The sequence below is a fragment of the Hibiscus syriacus genome, unplaced genomic scaffold, assembly GCF_006381635.1.
Source record: "Hibiscus syriacus cultivar Baekdansim isolate YM2019G1 unplaced genomic scaffold, ASM638163v2 tig00110933_pilon, whole genome shotgun sequence".
Taxonomy (NCBI): Eukaryota; Viridiplantae; Streptophyta; class Magnoliopsida; order Malvales; family Malvaceae; genus Hibiscus; species Hibiscus syriacus.
Window position 1 is genome coordinate 1,734,770 of NW_024062919.1, and position 17,463 is coordinate 1,752,232.

Consider the following 17,463-nt stretch of genomic DNA (forward strand, 5'->3'; position numbering starts at 1 on the left):
TTTTATATTAGGAGGCATATTTCTGAAATTTTAGAAATGGTAAACTTATAACATTCTAGGGGTAAAAATAAATTTTCGATAAAAAAAACACAAAAATAAATTTAAAATACATAGCAATTTTAAATTTTTCAGGCCTGTCTACATATAAATTTACCACTTCTTAGAGCAATTTAAGTACATATCCCTTGGTTTCAATTTAAAAATACGTGAACTTGTTAATTTTAGAAGACATGTCATAAGATCATGTTATTTATAGTTTAATTTAAAATAAAAAAATAAAACATAAATAGTTATTCCATACATTGATAATGAAAAAAAAAACAAGCGAAATTATATAAATTTTATGTGTTCTCTTATTATATTTAAAGATAAAAATAAAGGCTTGTGATATTAATATAGCCCTACTTCTAGAGTATGTTTAAAATAATATTTCAAATAAAACCTGTTTTTTTTACAAATTCTAAATTCAGTCCACGAATATAAATATTTTTAAACGGTATTAGTGATAGTAATAAATAGTGTGTGAGTGAATATTCATAAATATTTCATTTACTTTTTACGAATACCACGCAATTAAAATGGATATTAATTTATTTATCAGAGTTTAGCATGGGATTTAAATAACCGAATTCATTTACAAGTCCACTTTTACCTTTTCTTGTCAGCTATGATGAATCCATATATGAATATTTAAATTCATTATCTATGTATTTACAAATTACAAAAAATCCTTATAACACACCCCTTTAAGGCTTTAACTAAAGCTATTAAAATTATAAATATAAACTAATCAACAGTGAACATATACAAATAAAATAATATTAAGTACCTAATTACACTAAATAGGACAAACTAATTACATCATTAAAAATCAAATCCCTAACTGCACCATTAAAAATTTAGATATCTGATTACAATAAAAAAATGGAACCATGCATATACATGACTTCTATTTATTCAATTCAAAACAATAAGATAATGTTAATTTGAGTTTAAATAGTAATATTTATACTTAATGTAAATGATAAAGGATTTTAAATTCTAAAAATGCTGTGCTAGTTTAGATTCAAATATTATAAAAAAAATACAAAAATCCGATCCCAAAATTTATAGATTAAACAAATATTAGAAAAAGAACTAAGAGAGACCACAGGCCATGGGCCCTCATACACAACATTAGCCAATCCCATGAAGAATTTTAAATTTCTACATCTTCCCGGTAAAAATAATGTAAATATTTTGCTCTTTGTTCATCTATTGAATGGTTTTACTTGTATATGCCCCAAAACCAATGGTGCCCCCCACTTTTTTTCCTTTTTTTTGATAATTATTCATACGCATGGTATACTCTCGCTCCCTTTTTATTGTAATGTTTATGGGATTTATTCGACAAGCTATTTCACATTGGGAAGGTGACAGCAATACCTTAGCTTCCGATTGGAGGCGAGCGCGTTTTTGAGGGCGACGTCGATTCTTGCGCCTTCACAGAATATCAAATCGTACAGATGGCAAACGAACCTTGATAGTTCCTCTTCTTCATCCCCAAAACCCGTAGGAAGGTCCTCATCCTTCTCCATGTCACTATCCCAGTCACTCGGACTCGTATGTTCAAGCTCAGCCTCTTCATCTTCGGCATCTTCCTTCCCAATCTCGAACCTCCCATTTTCCATATCATTATATTCTCCTGTTATATTAACGGACACGTCATGGGGCTCAGCTGCAGGGCATATAACAGCTTTGGCCCCGGAATCTAGAAAGGCCTTGATCAAATTTGCATTGGGACCGTAGGTGCCGGTGCAGATTATGATCCTATCCCTCCAAGCTCCAACCTAACATTTTTCAACCAGGTATCAACCCCACGTAAACAAATTTTCGATCAGGAATCAAGGTTCATGATCAATAGAGAACATAAATAAAATAATATAAAACTGAGGGAGACGTATACATAAATCAGATAATTGAGGGAGCGACATACGTACCATCCAACGAACATCATCAGGTGTCATGTGCAAAGAAGGGACTGTACGACGGAACATGTATGCCCCGATTTCAATATCATCTTCCATGACCTTTAAAAGATGTCAAGAAAATAACAATACAGGTTCATTAGATTTGATAAACACAGAACTAACAACCAAGACACGGAGAGCAAATGTGAAATGAATGCACACTTGGGTTTGGCGTCCAATATATCTATGGCCAATGTTTCCGACTTGGAAGTATGGTTTACAGCGGATCAAATCAGAAATAGTTGTAACATTGGAGAAAGGTGATACACACTTCCGACGCTGGCTCTGCAATACTGACAACATGCTCAACTTAACGCTTTGCAGAAACTTATCAGCCAGTTCTCCAGGTTCAGCCACAACAAACACGTCATTTTGCCAGCTGCAGAAAAGAAGCATCAAGCAGGTTAGGAAGCAGAAAAAGCTACACCCAAAAGTAATTACATCAAATAGAGGGTCTTCCAGACCTTAATACTGAGCCAACTGAGTCATTTTGAAGGGCCAAATGTATAAGGCCCACTTGTGGTAGATTCTGTAACTTCTCATGCAATGACCGTAAAAGTAAAGAAAGCTTCCTGGGGGCAGGAGAAGTTGGGGGTGATGTAGCTGTCTTTGAAGACTGTAAATCATCCAAGCTTAAAGGTGGGACCGTGTCAATTCTACCAAGCCTCTGCATGCCAGCATCAGTACTGAATAAAAGGGGGCTTGAAGGAAAACTTCCAGTAATCAGAGGAGAGGTAAATGGTGTTGGAAATGTTGTTGCTGGTAATGTCTTCGAAAGTCCAGATATGTCGTGCAAAAGAGATAATCTAATTCCAGTTCGAGCACAAAATGACTCAAGTGCACGAGCATGCTGCACAATTCTTCCTGAATCAGGACTATGCAAAGCTTCAACAAGTAGTACATTTCGCCTCCAACCTAATGAAGGGCTATTCTCATCTAGTACAGCTTAACACAAAATAAATTAAAAAGATTCAGCAGAGAACCTGGAACGCTAGAATATATGAAAACTATTCAAAGCAAGGCATAATACCTGCATTTGGCACCTTTGCGCTGGCAAACTGTTGAGATTTCAAATTCTCTGTCCACTTCTCATCATGTGCAAAGGGCAGAAGAAGTCTTTCGCATGCATTCTTCAAGGCCTGAGAATTGTTTTCGATGTAGTCCTTTACACAAGCTTCCAACTTCATCCAAATTGTTGGATCAGTCTCATCCAGCTCCATGTCACAACGTTCATCAACTGCAAGAGCAACCATAAAACATTGAGGACTTCAAAGTTATTGAACTTAGGAAATATTGCAAGTTATTGCATTCCAAGATGATATTTCCTTTTTCTAGAAAAAAAAACATGGTTGGATGAAGAAAGTGGACAGTGGAGACATTAACCAGGGTTGCAAACTCCAAGCCTCATCAAGGAACCGAAAGGATAAAATACCTGGATTAAACCTGAAATATTGAATCTCAGGAAGCATAGGTATTAATGTACTCAAAGCTTCCTCAGTTCGGTCCACAGAGCATGCACTCTCAATCAGCACTTGCCCAGTATCTAGATAACGCCAACCACCTTTGCGTGCCTACAACAGAAGAGATACTCATAAATCCATGGAAAGAAGTAATGGAATGAAAAGGTAACTACAAAAAATAAAATCTCTATATTTTTATTCTCCAATTAGTCAAAAATATAAGAACCGTTTAGAAACATATTAAACTTGGAATGTCATAAAAAGCACTTAAGCAGTTTCCTGTTATTTTGCATGAATTTACACAATGAGGATTTGCAATTAAAATAGTCTTGGTACTAGGAATAGTTTACAGCCACTTGAAGCCAGAAATTACTTATGTTGGAAAAATAAAAAAAATAGCGCAGTTACCTTTGCAGGCACGGAACCACAGCCAATTGAAACTATACAGTCAATTTTTGTATCGGGCCATAAAAGTTGTGCTTCTCTTATGGAAAAGATAGTTGGATTGTTTGCCACTATAGCACCATCTTGCCACCGGTATACATCTACATAATAGGTAAGAAATAATATAAAATAATATGAAGGTTAAGTTCAGACATTCTTAATAAGATAATTAAGCAAGCAGAAGGAAAATACCATCTGAGAAATCATCAAGATAATATGGGGCAGCAGAAGAAGCTCTTATAGCTTGCCATATATGGTGTTTACAACTTCCTATAAAAGCACTTCAAGGTTAAGTTCAGACATTCTTAATAAGATAATTAAGCAAGCAGAAGAAAAATACCATCTGAGAAATCATCAAGATAATATGGGGCAGCAGAAGAAGCTCTTATAGCTTGCCATATATGGTGTTTACAACTTCCTATAAAAGCACTTCGTTTGTAGCCAACTTGAGCACCTGTATTTGGAGATCCTAGAATGGTAATTCCTGAACTTTCTGATATTGCAAGTGGCACCTCTGGCGTTCCTACAGGATACTGCACATCAAGAAATATATAAATGTGTAAACAAACTCTTAGAGCTACCAAAATATTACTGAAATGGATTATAAATTATTGTACAGATATCAACGTGAGAAATATAATACTTGAACCCAATTAGAGTTCATATTACATGATAGAACAAGGAATTCTTGACCACAAACCTGATAATTACGGAATATAAATGGTTGAGCTGGCATTACGCTCACCAAAGTCGACACAACGAAAACTTTAGGAATATTTTTCACAGCAGATTCAATTAGTAGGTCTCCATCCTCATCAGCACACATTTCCTTTAGCAACCTTTCAAACTGATCTGCACTGTGCTGCAATATTCTATGTTATATCATCTTGTCAAAAGAGAAGGATGCTTCAAAAGGTAAAACAAACACGCTCATTTAAATTATATATTTTACTATAGCAAAACACCTCTGAAAATGATAATAATAACAATAATACCATAAGCAGAATTGATTGTCATGTTTTATTAATTAAAGGCAATATATGGAATGAGCAACCCTTAAAGTAAATTATAAAATCCTCTAAAAACCCTGAAAATATATTGGAGAAACACAAAAAGTTCTCATAGACTTTCAATTAATTTAATGTCTCTTCCTACATTCATAAACATACATTTTCAACTATGTTGCTCCGACTCTTCGTTTTTATTCAAGTACGCATGTCCGACACATTGGTATGAGAATATGATCCACCAAGGATCCTCCAAGTAGATGGAAAAAAATATTTAAAAGAAAAAAAATCTGATCAAGCCCATATACGACACTCACATGCGAGTCCAATTAACATAGTTTTCAAGGAAAAGATGAAAGCAACTCAGCAGTAGCAAAGACAAAAGCATAAATTTGCATAAAAGGAAAATTCATACTTTAGATCCATGTACAACAACTCTGAAGCTCTGTGAAGAACTTTTATAAAGCAGATCCAACTTCTCTCTCCACGTTGCAGCTTCATTATCCTTTGGCACAGGTTCAGCGAAAACAAGTTTTCCTTCAAAACAATTTAGAATTTGATAAACATATTGAAATCTAAATTAAGTGTTCTTAAACAGAATATTTATGCAGCATACAACTAACCAAGCACCATCCATTGAGAGTATCCGTAGGCCTTGTTTTGGTATCTGTCTTCCTCTAATAGCACGTCTCAAGTATTCATTCTCTCCTGCAAAATAACATAATTGGATGATCCAAGATACAAAGATGCCCGATAGAGGTTAAATAACAAAATGGAAGAAACATACCAAGAATTGCCAATGTACGAGCTGCAGCTTTATTCACACGTGGTTCAGGTGTAACAGTCAGTCTCATGAGAAGCTCCTTCAAGCTTTCAGAGGTGACAAGAATGCGGCGATTCTCCAGACAGAAGGCCAAATTCCCGACAGCTAACAAAGCAAGCCTTTGCACCTGATTAAATATAAAGGTTTAGTTATACATACATTTGATAAAAGAATAATTTAGATCAGGATATTACCTCTGGGTTTATATGGGCACAAAGTATTTTTAATGATCTCAAAACATCCTTGGTTAGCATCTTCTGAGCTACAGTATCTGACCCAATGGCCAATGTGACCACAACTTGTAGCACAGAAACCAGTTCTACAGGGTCGGGGGACTTCAAAACAGTTTCAATGGGTTGCATGATGTCACATTTCAACAAATGCATTGCCACAGAAACATCTCCACCAAGAGTTGATAGAGCAGAGCATGCTTGTTCAACCTGACACAAGATAAGAACTATAAAGATACTGCATAAAATGAATATCTGATGCTATTCATAACATGAAAGTAATTCCAGTGTACCACATGTCGGTTGTCACTACTTATCATACTTATGAGCTGTCTCACTGCATTCTCATCTTTACCAACAACTGCACGATTCCCCTCGTCTTGCATTATTATCTTCACCAATGCAGAGGCTAGCAAAGGGTGATGACAAGATGAAAAACGGAATATGAGAGAGAAAAAGGCACTCAGCTTGTGTCTAGATGCACCAAAATAAGAACTATTCTCCATCTGTAATACAACACAAGAAGCAGTTTTAATCATAGATTTATCCATGCTCATGTGAAAGCATGAGCATCTAGATGCACCAAAATAAGAACTATTCTCCATCTGTAATACAACACAAGAAGCAGTTTTAATCATAGATTTATCCATGCTCATGTGAAAGCATGAGCATACAAACAGCTAATATGTGTAGGTTGTACCTCTATTTGCACATTCACCGATCTTATATTTTCATCAGCCACAATCCTGATATTTGCAAGGGACAAATGGCGTAACTTGTGTAAAGGCAAGATTTCAGGAAGAAATTCAAGTGGATTACCAAATAACCTAAGAATTTCTAACTCAGCCATAGCCCTGCCATCCAATTTGAGAAAAACATTAGACTAAAGGAAACTATAAACCCACAAGCTTAAAGAAATAAGTTGATTGACCAAAAAATGACCTGAAGTCTAGAAGAGGTCGGACAAGTTTGTTATGTTCCAATGATAGTTCCACCAGCCTGACGCACTGTCTCAGCTCAGCTGCTCATAAATTAGCAACAGAAAATAAGGTAAAATTTGCAACAGAGGAAGCAACAGTCTAGACCTTATAAAATGATGAGAACAAATGTTATCCCTCCTTATATGAAGATTGCAACTTGATACAGTAATAAAACTCTCAGGAGCATGATTTAGATGTAAAACAGGATTATTCTTACCAGGAACAGAAACAAGCATGTTGTTGTCAACCCTTAGTACTTTTAAGGTTTTTAGTTCACCAAGCTCAGGTGGTAACACAGAGAGCTTGTTGTGATCAAGATATAGTTTCTCCAGAACAGGCAATTGAGTTAGCTCAACGGGCAGTGTCTGTATCAGAAAGCATGCAACCAATGAGTGTCAAACTACTGAAGCAGAGAAAAAGAAACATGACTAGTTTCTTCATAGATCTGAGTCCAAAATTTTTAATCTCCATCTAAAACTTTATTTCAAGCACTGCTACTAATAATACTGATTTGTTCTTCGACTTTCGCACACAAACTATTTTTCATACCAATGTCTTCTTCTCGTTAAAAAGATGTCAATTACAAGTTAAAATTCACCAAGGTCCATACTTGAACTTCCTTGCGATCAATCGCGCCACATTTCTCAAAAAAATCATTTGACCAATAAAAAACATAAACACAAAGGCGAAGAAAGGAAGAAGAAAATGACAGAAGATACCGTTAAACCACAACCGCAAAGGCTTAGCAAAGTGATACTTCTCCAATGGTCACCGCAAGCGACCAGACCACTATCACCAGAAGGAACCAAATTCGACCGTAACAACCGAACCAAAACTCCGACTCCATCACTCTGCTGACCCGACCCGGCCGCCTTAACCATCGTAACCGCCCGCAATGGCTCCCTCCTCTTCTCCACCTTCATCTCCACTCCAACTGAATTTTTATCCGCCTCTCTCAGTTCAACCGACACCGTATCTTGCGGCACTGGAAGCGCCACCATCAATTTAGATTGCAGCCTTATCGCCACCTGATCCTCGTCATCCCCCCGCTACCCAATCCAGATCGATCCTAAACCCAAGCTCTTTATGATCTTGCGGCGGTGGCGATTCCGGTGGAGACAAGGACGAACTTACCGGCGCTGCATCGTTTAGATCTTCCGCGGATTGTTCGTATCCGTAGTTTAGAGATAAACGGAAGATATCCGAAGGACGTTTCCATCCTAGTCCCCAAGACATTGTGATTGGACGGTCCAAATGCAACGGGGAGAGGACTCTGATCCCGATCCGACGGATGGCACAATGCTTCACATTTGAATTTTCTTCACATAATAGGAAATAGGGACCAACAACAACAACGAAGTTCGTTTCTTAGGGTTTCGATTTTTAGAGAGATTAAAGAGCTTTGAATAAATAATAATACAGTAAAAAGGAAATTTTGAAGCACCAGCTCTTCTCCTTCTTTGCCACAGTTTTCTTTGTCTATTCTTTTCCCTTCGTCGGATTCGTTTTTAATGAAGATATCCATGGGAAACGACGTCGCATGCTAAGGCGGCTATGCACTCAGTCAACTGGAACGACGGCGTATAAACCAGTTTTGTTTTCATGATTATGTGATTGCCCTCGTGGGAAGTAACAGATGGTGATTTTTGGACAAGGTGATTACATATTTGAAATCACATTTCATTTTGATCATCTTTGTTTTAAGGGTAAACTCCAAAAATAGGTCACCGTATTTTTAGATTATTTTTATTTTGATCATCAAATTTTCAAAATTTATAAAATAATTATTAAATTTTTAATTCATTTTCAGTAGGTTATTGTCGTTACCTATCATTAAAAAAAAGTTCGCATTGCATGTTTACTTTATAACACCTCCAACCCGGTCTAGTGAAGAATCAGACTGATAATATCACATTGACTGATTAAAATAAAATCTAACTGAAAATCAGACAAATTAAATATTTAGAGTCATTCAAACACAATAGAGACTCGTATGCAAAAAAATAAAACTCTGAGGTCATATCACAAGCCTTGCATATTTGAATGACCACTTAAGAAATTTCTTTCAAATCAAGCTATTGATATCAATATTAAACCCCTATTTCAATTAAATTGGTATCAATACTAAGATTTAAGTATCCATATGTGGTAATATTGATACTCAATACAAATATCGATATTAAAATGGCACAATATCTCCGAAGTTTTATTTATAATATTGATACTCTCATGGGTAACGATACTTCCTATTGATTTAATATCATTATCACATGTATAATACCAATGTTAAATACATCAAATGATCAAAATATTCCTTTAAATATTTAAGGAGTTGATTTAAATGGTAAACAACTTGATAAGACAATTACAATAATCCAATCACAATAAGCCAATCATCAATCCGTACACTTAAACCAACGTCATGCAAAAATCTAGTTGACCAAATATTCAGAGATGTTTATGTGGTCTTATTTTGTGTGGATTTGAATCCAAACATTTATCTTAAATATAAGATCTGTACTTAATTAAAAAAGAAAAAAAAAAGACACCAAGAAAGACTAAGCTTAAGTTAAAAAGAGTGTCGGCGGCAATCGGCATAAGCCCTTTTGCCCAAATGCTCATGTTCAACATTTTACTATTTCAATTAGAGACATGCATAAAGGCCAAGTCCTGAAGCTGAAACTGGCCTGCGACTAGAATCTCAACAATCATAGAAAGCAACATCCAGGAGAAGGTGGACATTGGGTACCAAGTCGACAACAGAGCCCGTTACAGTAATAAGACACGTGTACTCCCAACGAGAGAACACGTTATCAGAAGGGATAGTCACGAACTCCAACCATGGCTCGTAAGACGAACATGGAAGATAATCGAAAAAAGACATTAGATTCTATGTCAATCATAACAACTTAAGTCATATATAACATGGTCTCAAATTGCTTGCAACTGAAATTGGATCAACAATGTTACCACTGCTCTATAAAGTTATTCAGTAGGAAAGTACAATTATGCTTACAATATCGATACGAAATCCAGTTTCCGTACGGATGCTTCGAATGTTGCTCTTAAATCTGTCTTTACTCCGTCAGAAATTATGAAATCAATAGCATTTTCAGCATGCTGAAACATTTCGGTCTTTCCGACACCTGGGAAATAAAGCAGCAGCAGCAGCAGGGTAAATCATCAATGGGCACATAAACAAATTATTTGTTCTATACCCTTCATACATGCAAATTATATATTCCACTTACTGAATGCAGAGGATGCAAGACCGTACTCCCCGGAAAGACTGGTGGAGAAAACCCCGGAATCGTCTGTGCAGAGAGTCGAAGGATGTTTTGCCTTGTATAGATCAACTGCAATACCATTTCACAAAGTGGATTCGTCTAAATGTCGGAACGAAGCAAAAAAGGCAAACATGCTTGAATCCTTCGAGAGTAGTTCTGATTACATATACTTGCAAAGTAACAACTAAAAGATTTGAAACGGAAGCATATAAGCCTGACCGAAATGATGAATATCTATTGAAGAAATCGTTTCCGTCCTGATATTGGACGTCAAACAAATCTCAACCTGCAAAAGGTTTTTACGAAACGAAAGAGAAGGAGATCTTAGCTCGCTTAACATTCTAAAAACCAAAAAAAGTTCAGGTCTGCAATAAATAAACCTATCACCTATGAACTAAGTGATATATCAAACTCAAATCAATCTATCAAATAACTGGTAAATTCGGGTATCAACGTATGTACTAAGTGATAAACATCTTACGGAGATTTTTGCTGATTTCAACTTTCTCCAGTTTTCCTTGTCGAAGCAACAACCATGACCGATCCTATGTGGAAGAAAGTCTATCATTGCTTGGATTTCCTATTGGTTAGGTACCTACAAGACTAAGATATGAAAGTAAACTAGTAGGTGTTATTTCAAATACTATAAAGCATGCTGGTAGTCTGACAGTTTCGAGAAGAAGGAACGAAAGTTCACCTCTCCGCAGTGAAGAGTGATATAGAGACCCTGCTCCCTAGCAAACTTTAACGCAGGCAAGAACGTAGCCCTACATTAGATGCTAATAAAATTCAAAATACACCATCATGGGTAAACTAGTACAGAATTAACAGTATTCATGACCAACTATTCAGCGAAAACAAGAAGAAAGTGTTTGCATACGAGTACCAATTGCCAACAATTGGGTTTCCGAAGAGATCAATGCCGACTACCCTAAATCCCTCATTTCCAGTGCAAGCTTAACCTAAGAAAACAAAATATAGTTATATTTATAGAACAAATAACAAGCTTTCCACAAACTGCAATCTTAACTTACGGTTTCCATGGCGGCTTCGGTGCTCTCACGACGGTCAATGCTGAGAAGAAACCTAATATATATCTTCTTCCGTGTAGTTCCATTAACTGTATCGGTCTTCAATCCGGTAGGACAATAATCAACATCGACTGAACTGACAGCTCTTAAACCCTCCATCACGGCATCCATATACGAACGTTTGCTCATTCCTATAGAATCATTTCTCTACACAATGTTTCCATGCTTTCATTAGCTCAAAAAAGCAAACTACACCCCATGAAACTAAAACTTTTAAATTCCAGTACCTTAGGAGTTGTTCTAAGCTCGTGGTATACAACACTTTCGGAAGCAAAATCTTCAATGACCTGAATGTCGAAATAGCAACAAAGTATGAGAGGAGTCAACACGGATGAATTACAGTAAAAGATATCTTCGAGTTGAAAGCTTCATTACTTCTTTCGTAATCCTTGTAATGGTCGAGTGATCGGTAGTGAGAATGTGGATGAGGTCAAACAACTTGAACACTTCATGTAGAGTACGGTCATCTGAACATAAAGGGAAAAAAACATATAGGAATGTTCCCAAATACCATTATTTTAACACACACACACACACACAACATAATACAGTCAAACCCCGTTTTCCTAAATGTGCAAAAGGAATAATTCAATCAATAAACAATTACAACCCCAAACCTCACTCAAGTGGCTAAACTCACTCTTATCGACTTGAATTTCGATCTATGATGTCGAAAAACAACGAGTTCGGGTTCTTGAGAATAAAATAGATGACTAAAGCATTAAAAAAAAGAAGAGGAAGAAACATATATACCTTTCATTATAACATTCTCTACATCTGAGAAAACAATGACACCCTTTTCACCCAAAGCTCTAGCAAGTTCACTGTCAAGACAACAACACAACTAAATTAAGGTTCATAATTCATAATAGCAAAGACAAATTGAAAACCTTAAAATATAAAGAGAGGGATATAAGCTTACAATAGAGTTCCTAATTGAACCATTGAGGTGAGCATGAAGTTCAAACTTTAGCATCGAAACGCACCACTCCATGTTTTCTCTGTTCATATATATATATATATATATATATATATATTTGCAGGGTTTTCCTTAGATTAGATTATAGCTAAAGAGATCACCTTTATGGAGTTGGGTGCTGGGTTTTACAACAGGGATACGTTTCGGGATGTGATAGATTTTTTGGGGTACTTTTTTAAGCTTCCTATCAGACAAGATGGTTAAAGAACAGGACAAAAATGTAAAACACAAGCTGACAAAGAAAGGACAGAGGATTTGCTGCAGTGGCCCGAAGATACAGAAACCTGCTATTTGTTGGGCTTTCAACAATTTCTGATAGCCGATATTAAGACCCAAATTTCCTGGTTGGAAGAGACTGGCTCGATGCAAGTCATGCAGCCATTCCGCATAAAGCGACCCCTCGGGCATCAATGGCATTTGTGCTGTGAGATTAGAGATAGGGCTGTAAAACGTTGACCAAACCTGTAAAACTGATTAAAATCGACTTGAGTTAAAATTGTTTTTGACCTGTACTGTAGTGATCCAAAACCGACTCAAGTCGCAATTGGTGTTGACCTGAACCCGATTTGGATCTGGAAATTGTGGATCCGAACCCTACCTGCATCCGACCTAAGAACGACCTGAACCCGAATTGAACTGAAAATATGATACCCGAACTCGAACTGCATCCGACTTATATGAACCCGAACCCGAGATTGACCTGGTAAATAACTGGTATTACCCGACCTGTTTTCAACCTGAGTTGTTTTTAACCTGACTTGTTTTTAACTTGACCTGTAAATGATCCGACTTGTTAATGATTTGATCTGATATTTACCTGACTTATATATTACCATAGAAATCTTATAAATTATCAGTTTTTTAACTTATGATGTAATTAAAATATTAATATGATTACTTTTTAAATATTATAATAAAATATTTATTATGATACTTATATTGATAAATAAACCTATTATATAAAATTATTTAATAAAATAATAAAATTATTTAAATGCAAATTAGATAAAACATTATTAATAATGCAAAAGGAAAATTAATATAGTTTAATTTATATAAATTATATAGTTTAATTTATATAAAGAAAAAAATAATATTAATAATAAAATTATTTATTATGTAACATATATTAATGGTTTACATTAATAATATGAATAATTTTGGCAATAAAATAATAATTAAATTGATAATAACTTAATGCTAATATTAAACGTGATTAATTCTCTAAAATATAAATATAAATTATAACGTTTAATTTTTGTACAAAAAAGTATCTAACAATTATAAAATAAATGAAAAATAATATAAAATATAAATTTAATTGATAATGATAATTTAAATAACATTTAGTATAAAATTTGAATTACATTTGAGTCAATTCAAGTTCAATACAATAAAATGAAAAAAAATTAAAAACTTTTAAGCTCTCATATCTTATAACAAAAATGTTATAAGGCTAAAAGCCTAACTTTGCTACCAAAAATTTATTCATCGAGCTTTTATATCAAAATAGATGCAACATTGTTAAATTACGGGCAACTTTTAAAGCTACCAACATAATTTAACATGAGTAACTATTTAAAAAAATGACAGTTTGAACAATTTATTTAAGTCAGACCAACAAAATAAAATACAAGGCAACAACATGAAGCAAACAGCAACAAGCAGTAACAACAACAGAAGGCAGATTTTCTGCATTAAACAAACATTTAATCAGCGGTAAAGCCAAAGGAAATACATGCCAAACATTCCCGACTTTACCAAACCCTTACATAATAAAACATTCAACACTATTTATGAAAATAAAATTAATATTAAGCAAAATCAGAACGTGTTACTTTGGACAGAAGCATCCTACAAAAAACAAAAGCATCAATTAAAATTTGTTTCAGATAAACATAATAAACACAATATTTCTGCATTAAACAAACATGCAGTCAACGATAAAACCAAAGGCAATACGATGGCCAACAGTGCCAAACATTTCCGATTTTACCAAACCCTTACATAATTAAGCATTTAACATTGTTTATAATAACAGAAAAAATATCAAGCAAAATGAGGATGTGTTACTTTAGACTAAAGCATCTTACAAAAAATAAAAACATCAATAAAAACTTGTTTCAGTTACTGTTAAACATAATAAATATAATAAGTAATTAATAAATAGAAGTTACATGTAAACGGAATAAACAATACTGAATCTCAAATTTCAAAGGTTTCACTTAATATTAAATTCCTTAAAAAATTAAAATTAAAATAATTAAGAAATAATTTAACATTGTAGTTTTTGATAAAATGTATGAGAATTGGTGTGATATATCCATCACCATAGCCAATTAAATTCCCTTAAATCTAGTTTTTCTCTGCATTTTCCAAGTTCCCAAGCAAAAGTGCCTACTGATACCGCCTAAGTTCCCTCGCGAACATCTAATCTTTTATTCCTGCGAATTAAAAACTCTTATTCTTCTCTTTCCTAGAGACCAAACAATTCCCAACAACTGAAGAACAATGGCACCAAAAGCTGAGAAAAGCCAGCTGAGAAGAAGCCCTATACATAGTTTATAATTTGTAATTAATATTAATATAAAATATAATCTATAAAATTAATATTAATATAAACGATATGTTATAAATTATATAGTATAGTTTATAAACTATAGTTAATATAATTAATATTAATATAGTATAGTTTATAAACTATATACTATATTAATATAAATTATAGTTAAGATAATTAACATTAATATAAACTATATAGTACATTAATATAAACTATAGTTTATAAATTATATACTATAGGTTATAAAGTATAAACTATATAGTACACTAATATAAACTACTATTTATAAACTATAAGTTACATATATAGTTTATATAACATATAAATAGATTGTATATATACATATACTATAGGTTATATATAAATAGTTTATATATACTATACATAGTTTATACATACACGTACTATAAGTTACATATATAGTTTACATGTATACATATACTATATGTTACATATATTAACTATTGTTTATGCATAGTGTTTAGGGTTTATATAAATTATATATTTTATTACTTTATATAGTTTATGCATAGTACTTCTATGAACTACATAAGTAATTTACTTTATATGGTTTATATATATAGGTTATATATATATATACTATACATAGTTTATACATACATGTTCTATAAGTTACATATATAGTTTACATGTATACATATACTATAAGTCTATAAGTTACATATATTAACTATTGTTTATAGACTATAGGCTAATGTTACATATATAATTTATATAAACTATTGTTTATATAATCTATATATAAATTATCAAATGCGTCTATACATATATAGTTTATAAAGTTTAGGATTTAGGGTTTATGTTTTAGGGTATAAGGTTTAGGGTTTTATAAACTATATAATTTATTACTTTATAAAGTTTATGCATAGTATTTCTTTAATATATATATATATATATATTAATATAAATTATAATATATAAACTATATATTTTATATACTTTATACATATATAGTTTATATACATATATATATACTATATTAATATAAATAATATTTTATAAACTATATACTTTTTATAGTTTATACATATATAGTTTATATACATAGTTTATATACATATTTCACATAAACATAATTTATATATATATAGCTTATAATAATTATATAGTTTATAATATAAATATAGTTTATATATATATATATATATATATATATATATATATATTTATTTCAAATTTTAAATGAATGCAATTTACTATATTTTCATTATTTCTTCACATTTTGCATTTATTTCGATTTAATCCTTTTGTGTTTTTAATTTATTTCAATTTTAAGTCTTTCACTTTTATATGTATTCAATTTAGTTCTCAAATTTATATTTGCATCTTCCATTGTTAGTTGTTATTTATTTATATTTTTGTAAATGACCCATAATTTTTTAAATGTGTTTAATTTAGTCATTTTTATATTATTTTAAACATCATATTTTAAATTTATTTCGATTTAGTCCCTTACATATGTGTGTTGTTCAATTTATATTTAAAGATTTTATTTGTAATTTTACATTTCTTCATCATTAAATTTATATTTTTTACAAAATTGATCTATGAATATTTATTTTTCTCTTAATTTACTCGAAATCATATATAATTACAAATTGCAATTAAACAATCACGAAAGATGACAAAATAATTAATCCAAAAAATAAAAACGACCCGACCTGAACTCAATCTGTATCCGATAAACATCCGACCTGAATTTTATCTATCAATGATGTGACCCGATCTGAACGAGATCCGACTGAAGTCCACCCGAACCTGAATTAACCTGGTCTTTATCTGCTTCGGACCTGAACTGTTTTTACCTGAACTGACATCGATCCGAACTGAAAATGACCCGACCTGAACCCGATCTGGATCTGATGTCAAATCAACATGATTTGACACGTACCTGATTTTACCCGACCTGCCAAGATCCGACTGAAACCTGCCCGATTACCTGATTTTACAACCCTAATTAGAGATGCAATTAGGAAACCAGTAGATCTCCTATTTGTTTTTCTTGGTTGGATATTGTGGATTTATTCAGGTTAAATTATTGTTGGTTGTGAATTTAAAAGTGGATGAAAATATATTTCTTTGAATATTTATTATTGAATATGTATTATTTACATCAATTTGTATTGTAGATTCATTTTTTTAATTCGATTTAGACTAGAAAATAAAAAATCTATTTGTTTTCAAGGATATTTTAACCTTGATAATTCATGATGTTAGTGGTGTTGTGTTTTTCATTTTTTGAATAAGTTATATTCTTAAAAGAGTTTGATTATCATGACTTACACGACGCGTGTCAAATATGCATTATTCCTCTTAACATTATAAATACTTGTGATTCTTCTTTCAAATCAGAAATAATAAATCACTAAGCGCTAAGATGAGTCACTAAAGATAATAGATTCCTCCATAGATAAATTGAAATTAAAACACTTAAAGTCGTAACTTTGAAATTTGTAACTGTTCGCTTAAATAAATCATGTTGCATTGCTTAATCCCTCAAGAGAAGCACAATTGATTATAGTGACGTAGATCCATTTATTTGAAGACCTTCATTTAAGCAACTTTGATG

The 17,463-nt window shown here is 32.8% G+C and overlaps 2 pseudogenes; both read right to left on the reverse strand.

Annotated features, from left to right (window-relative positions):
• Window positions 1-1,165: 1,165 nt before the first annotated feature.
• Window positions 1,166-8,362, reverse strand: LOC120147138 (annotated as a pseudogene).
• Window positions 8,363-9,877: 1,515 nt separating this feature from the next.
• LOC120147139 lies at window positions 9,878-12,291 on the reverse strand (annotated as a pseudogene).
• Window positions 12,292-17,463: the final 5,172 nt, after the last annotated feature.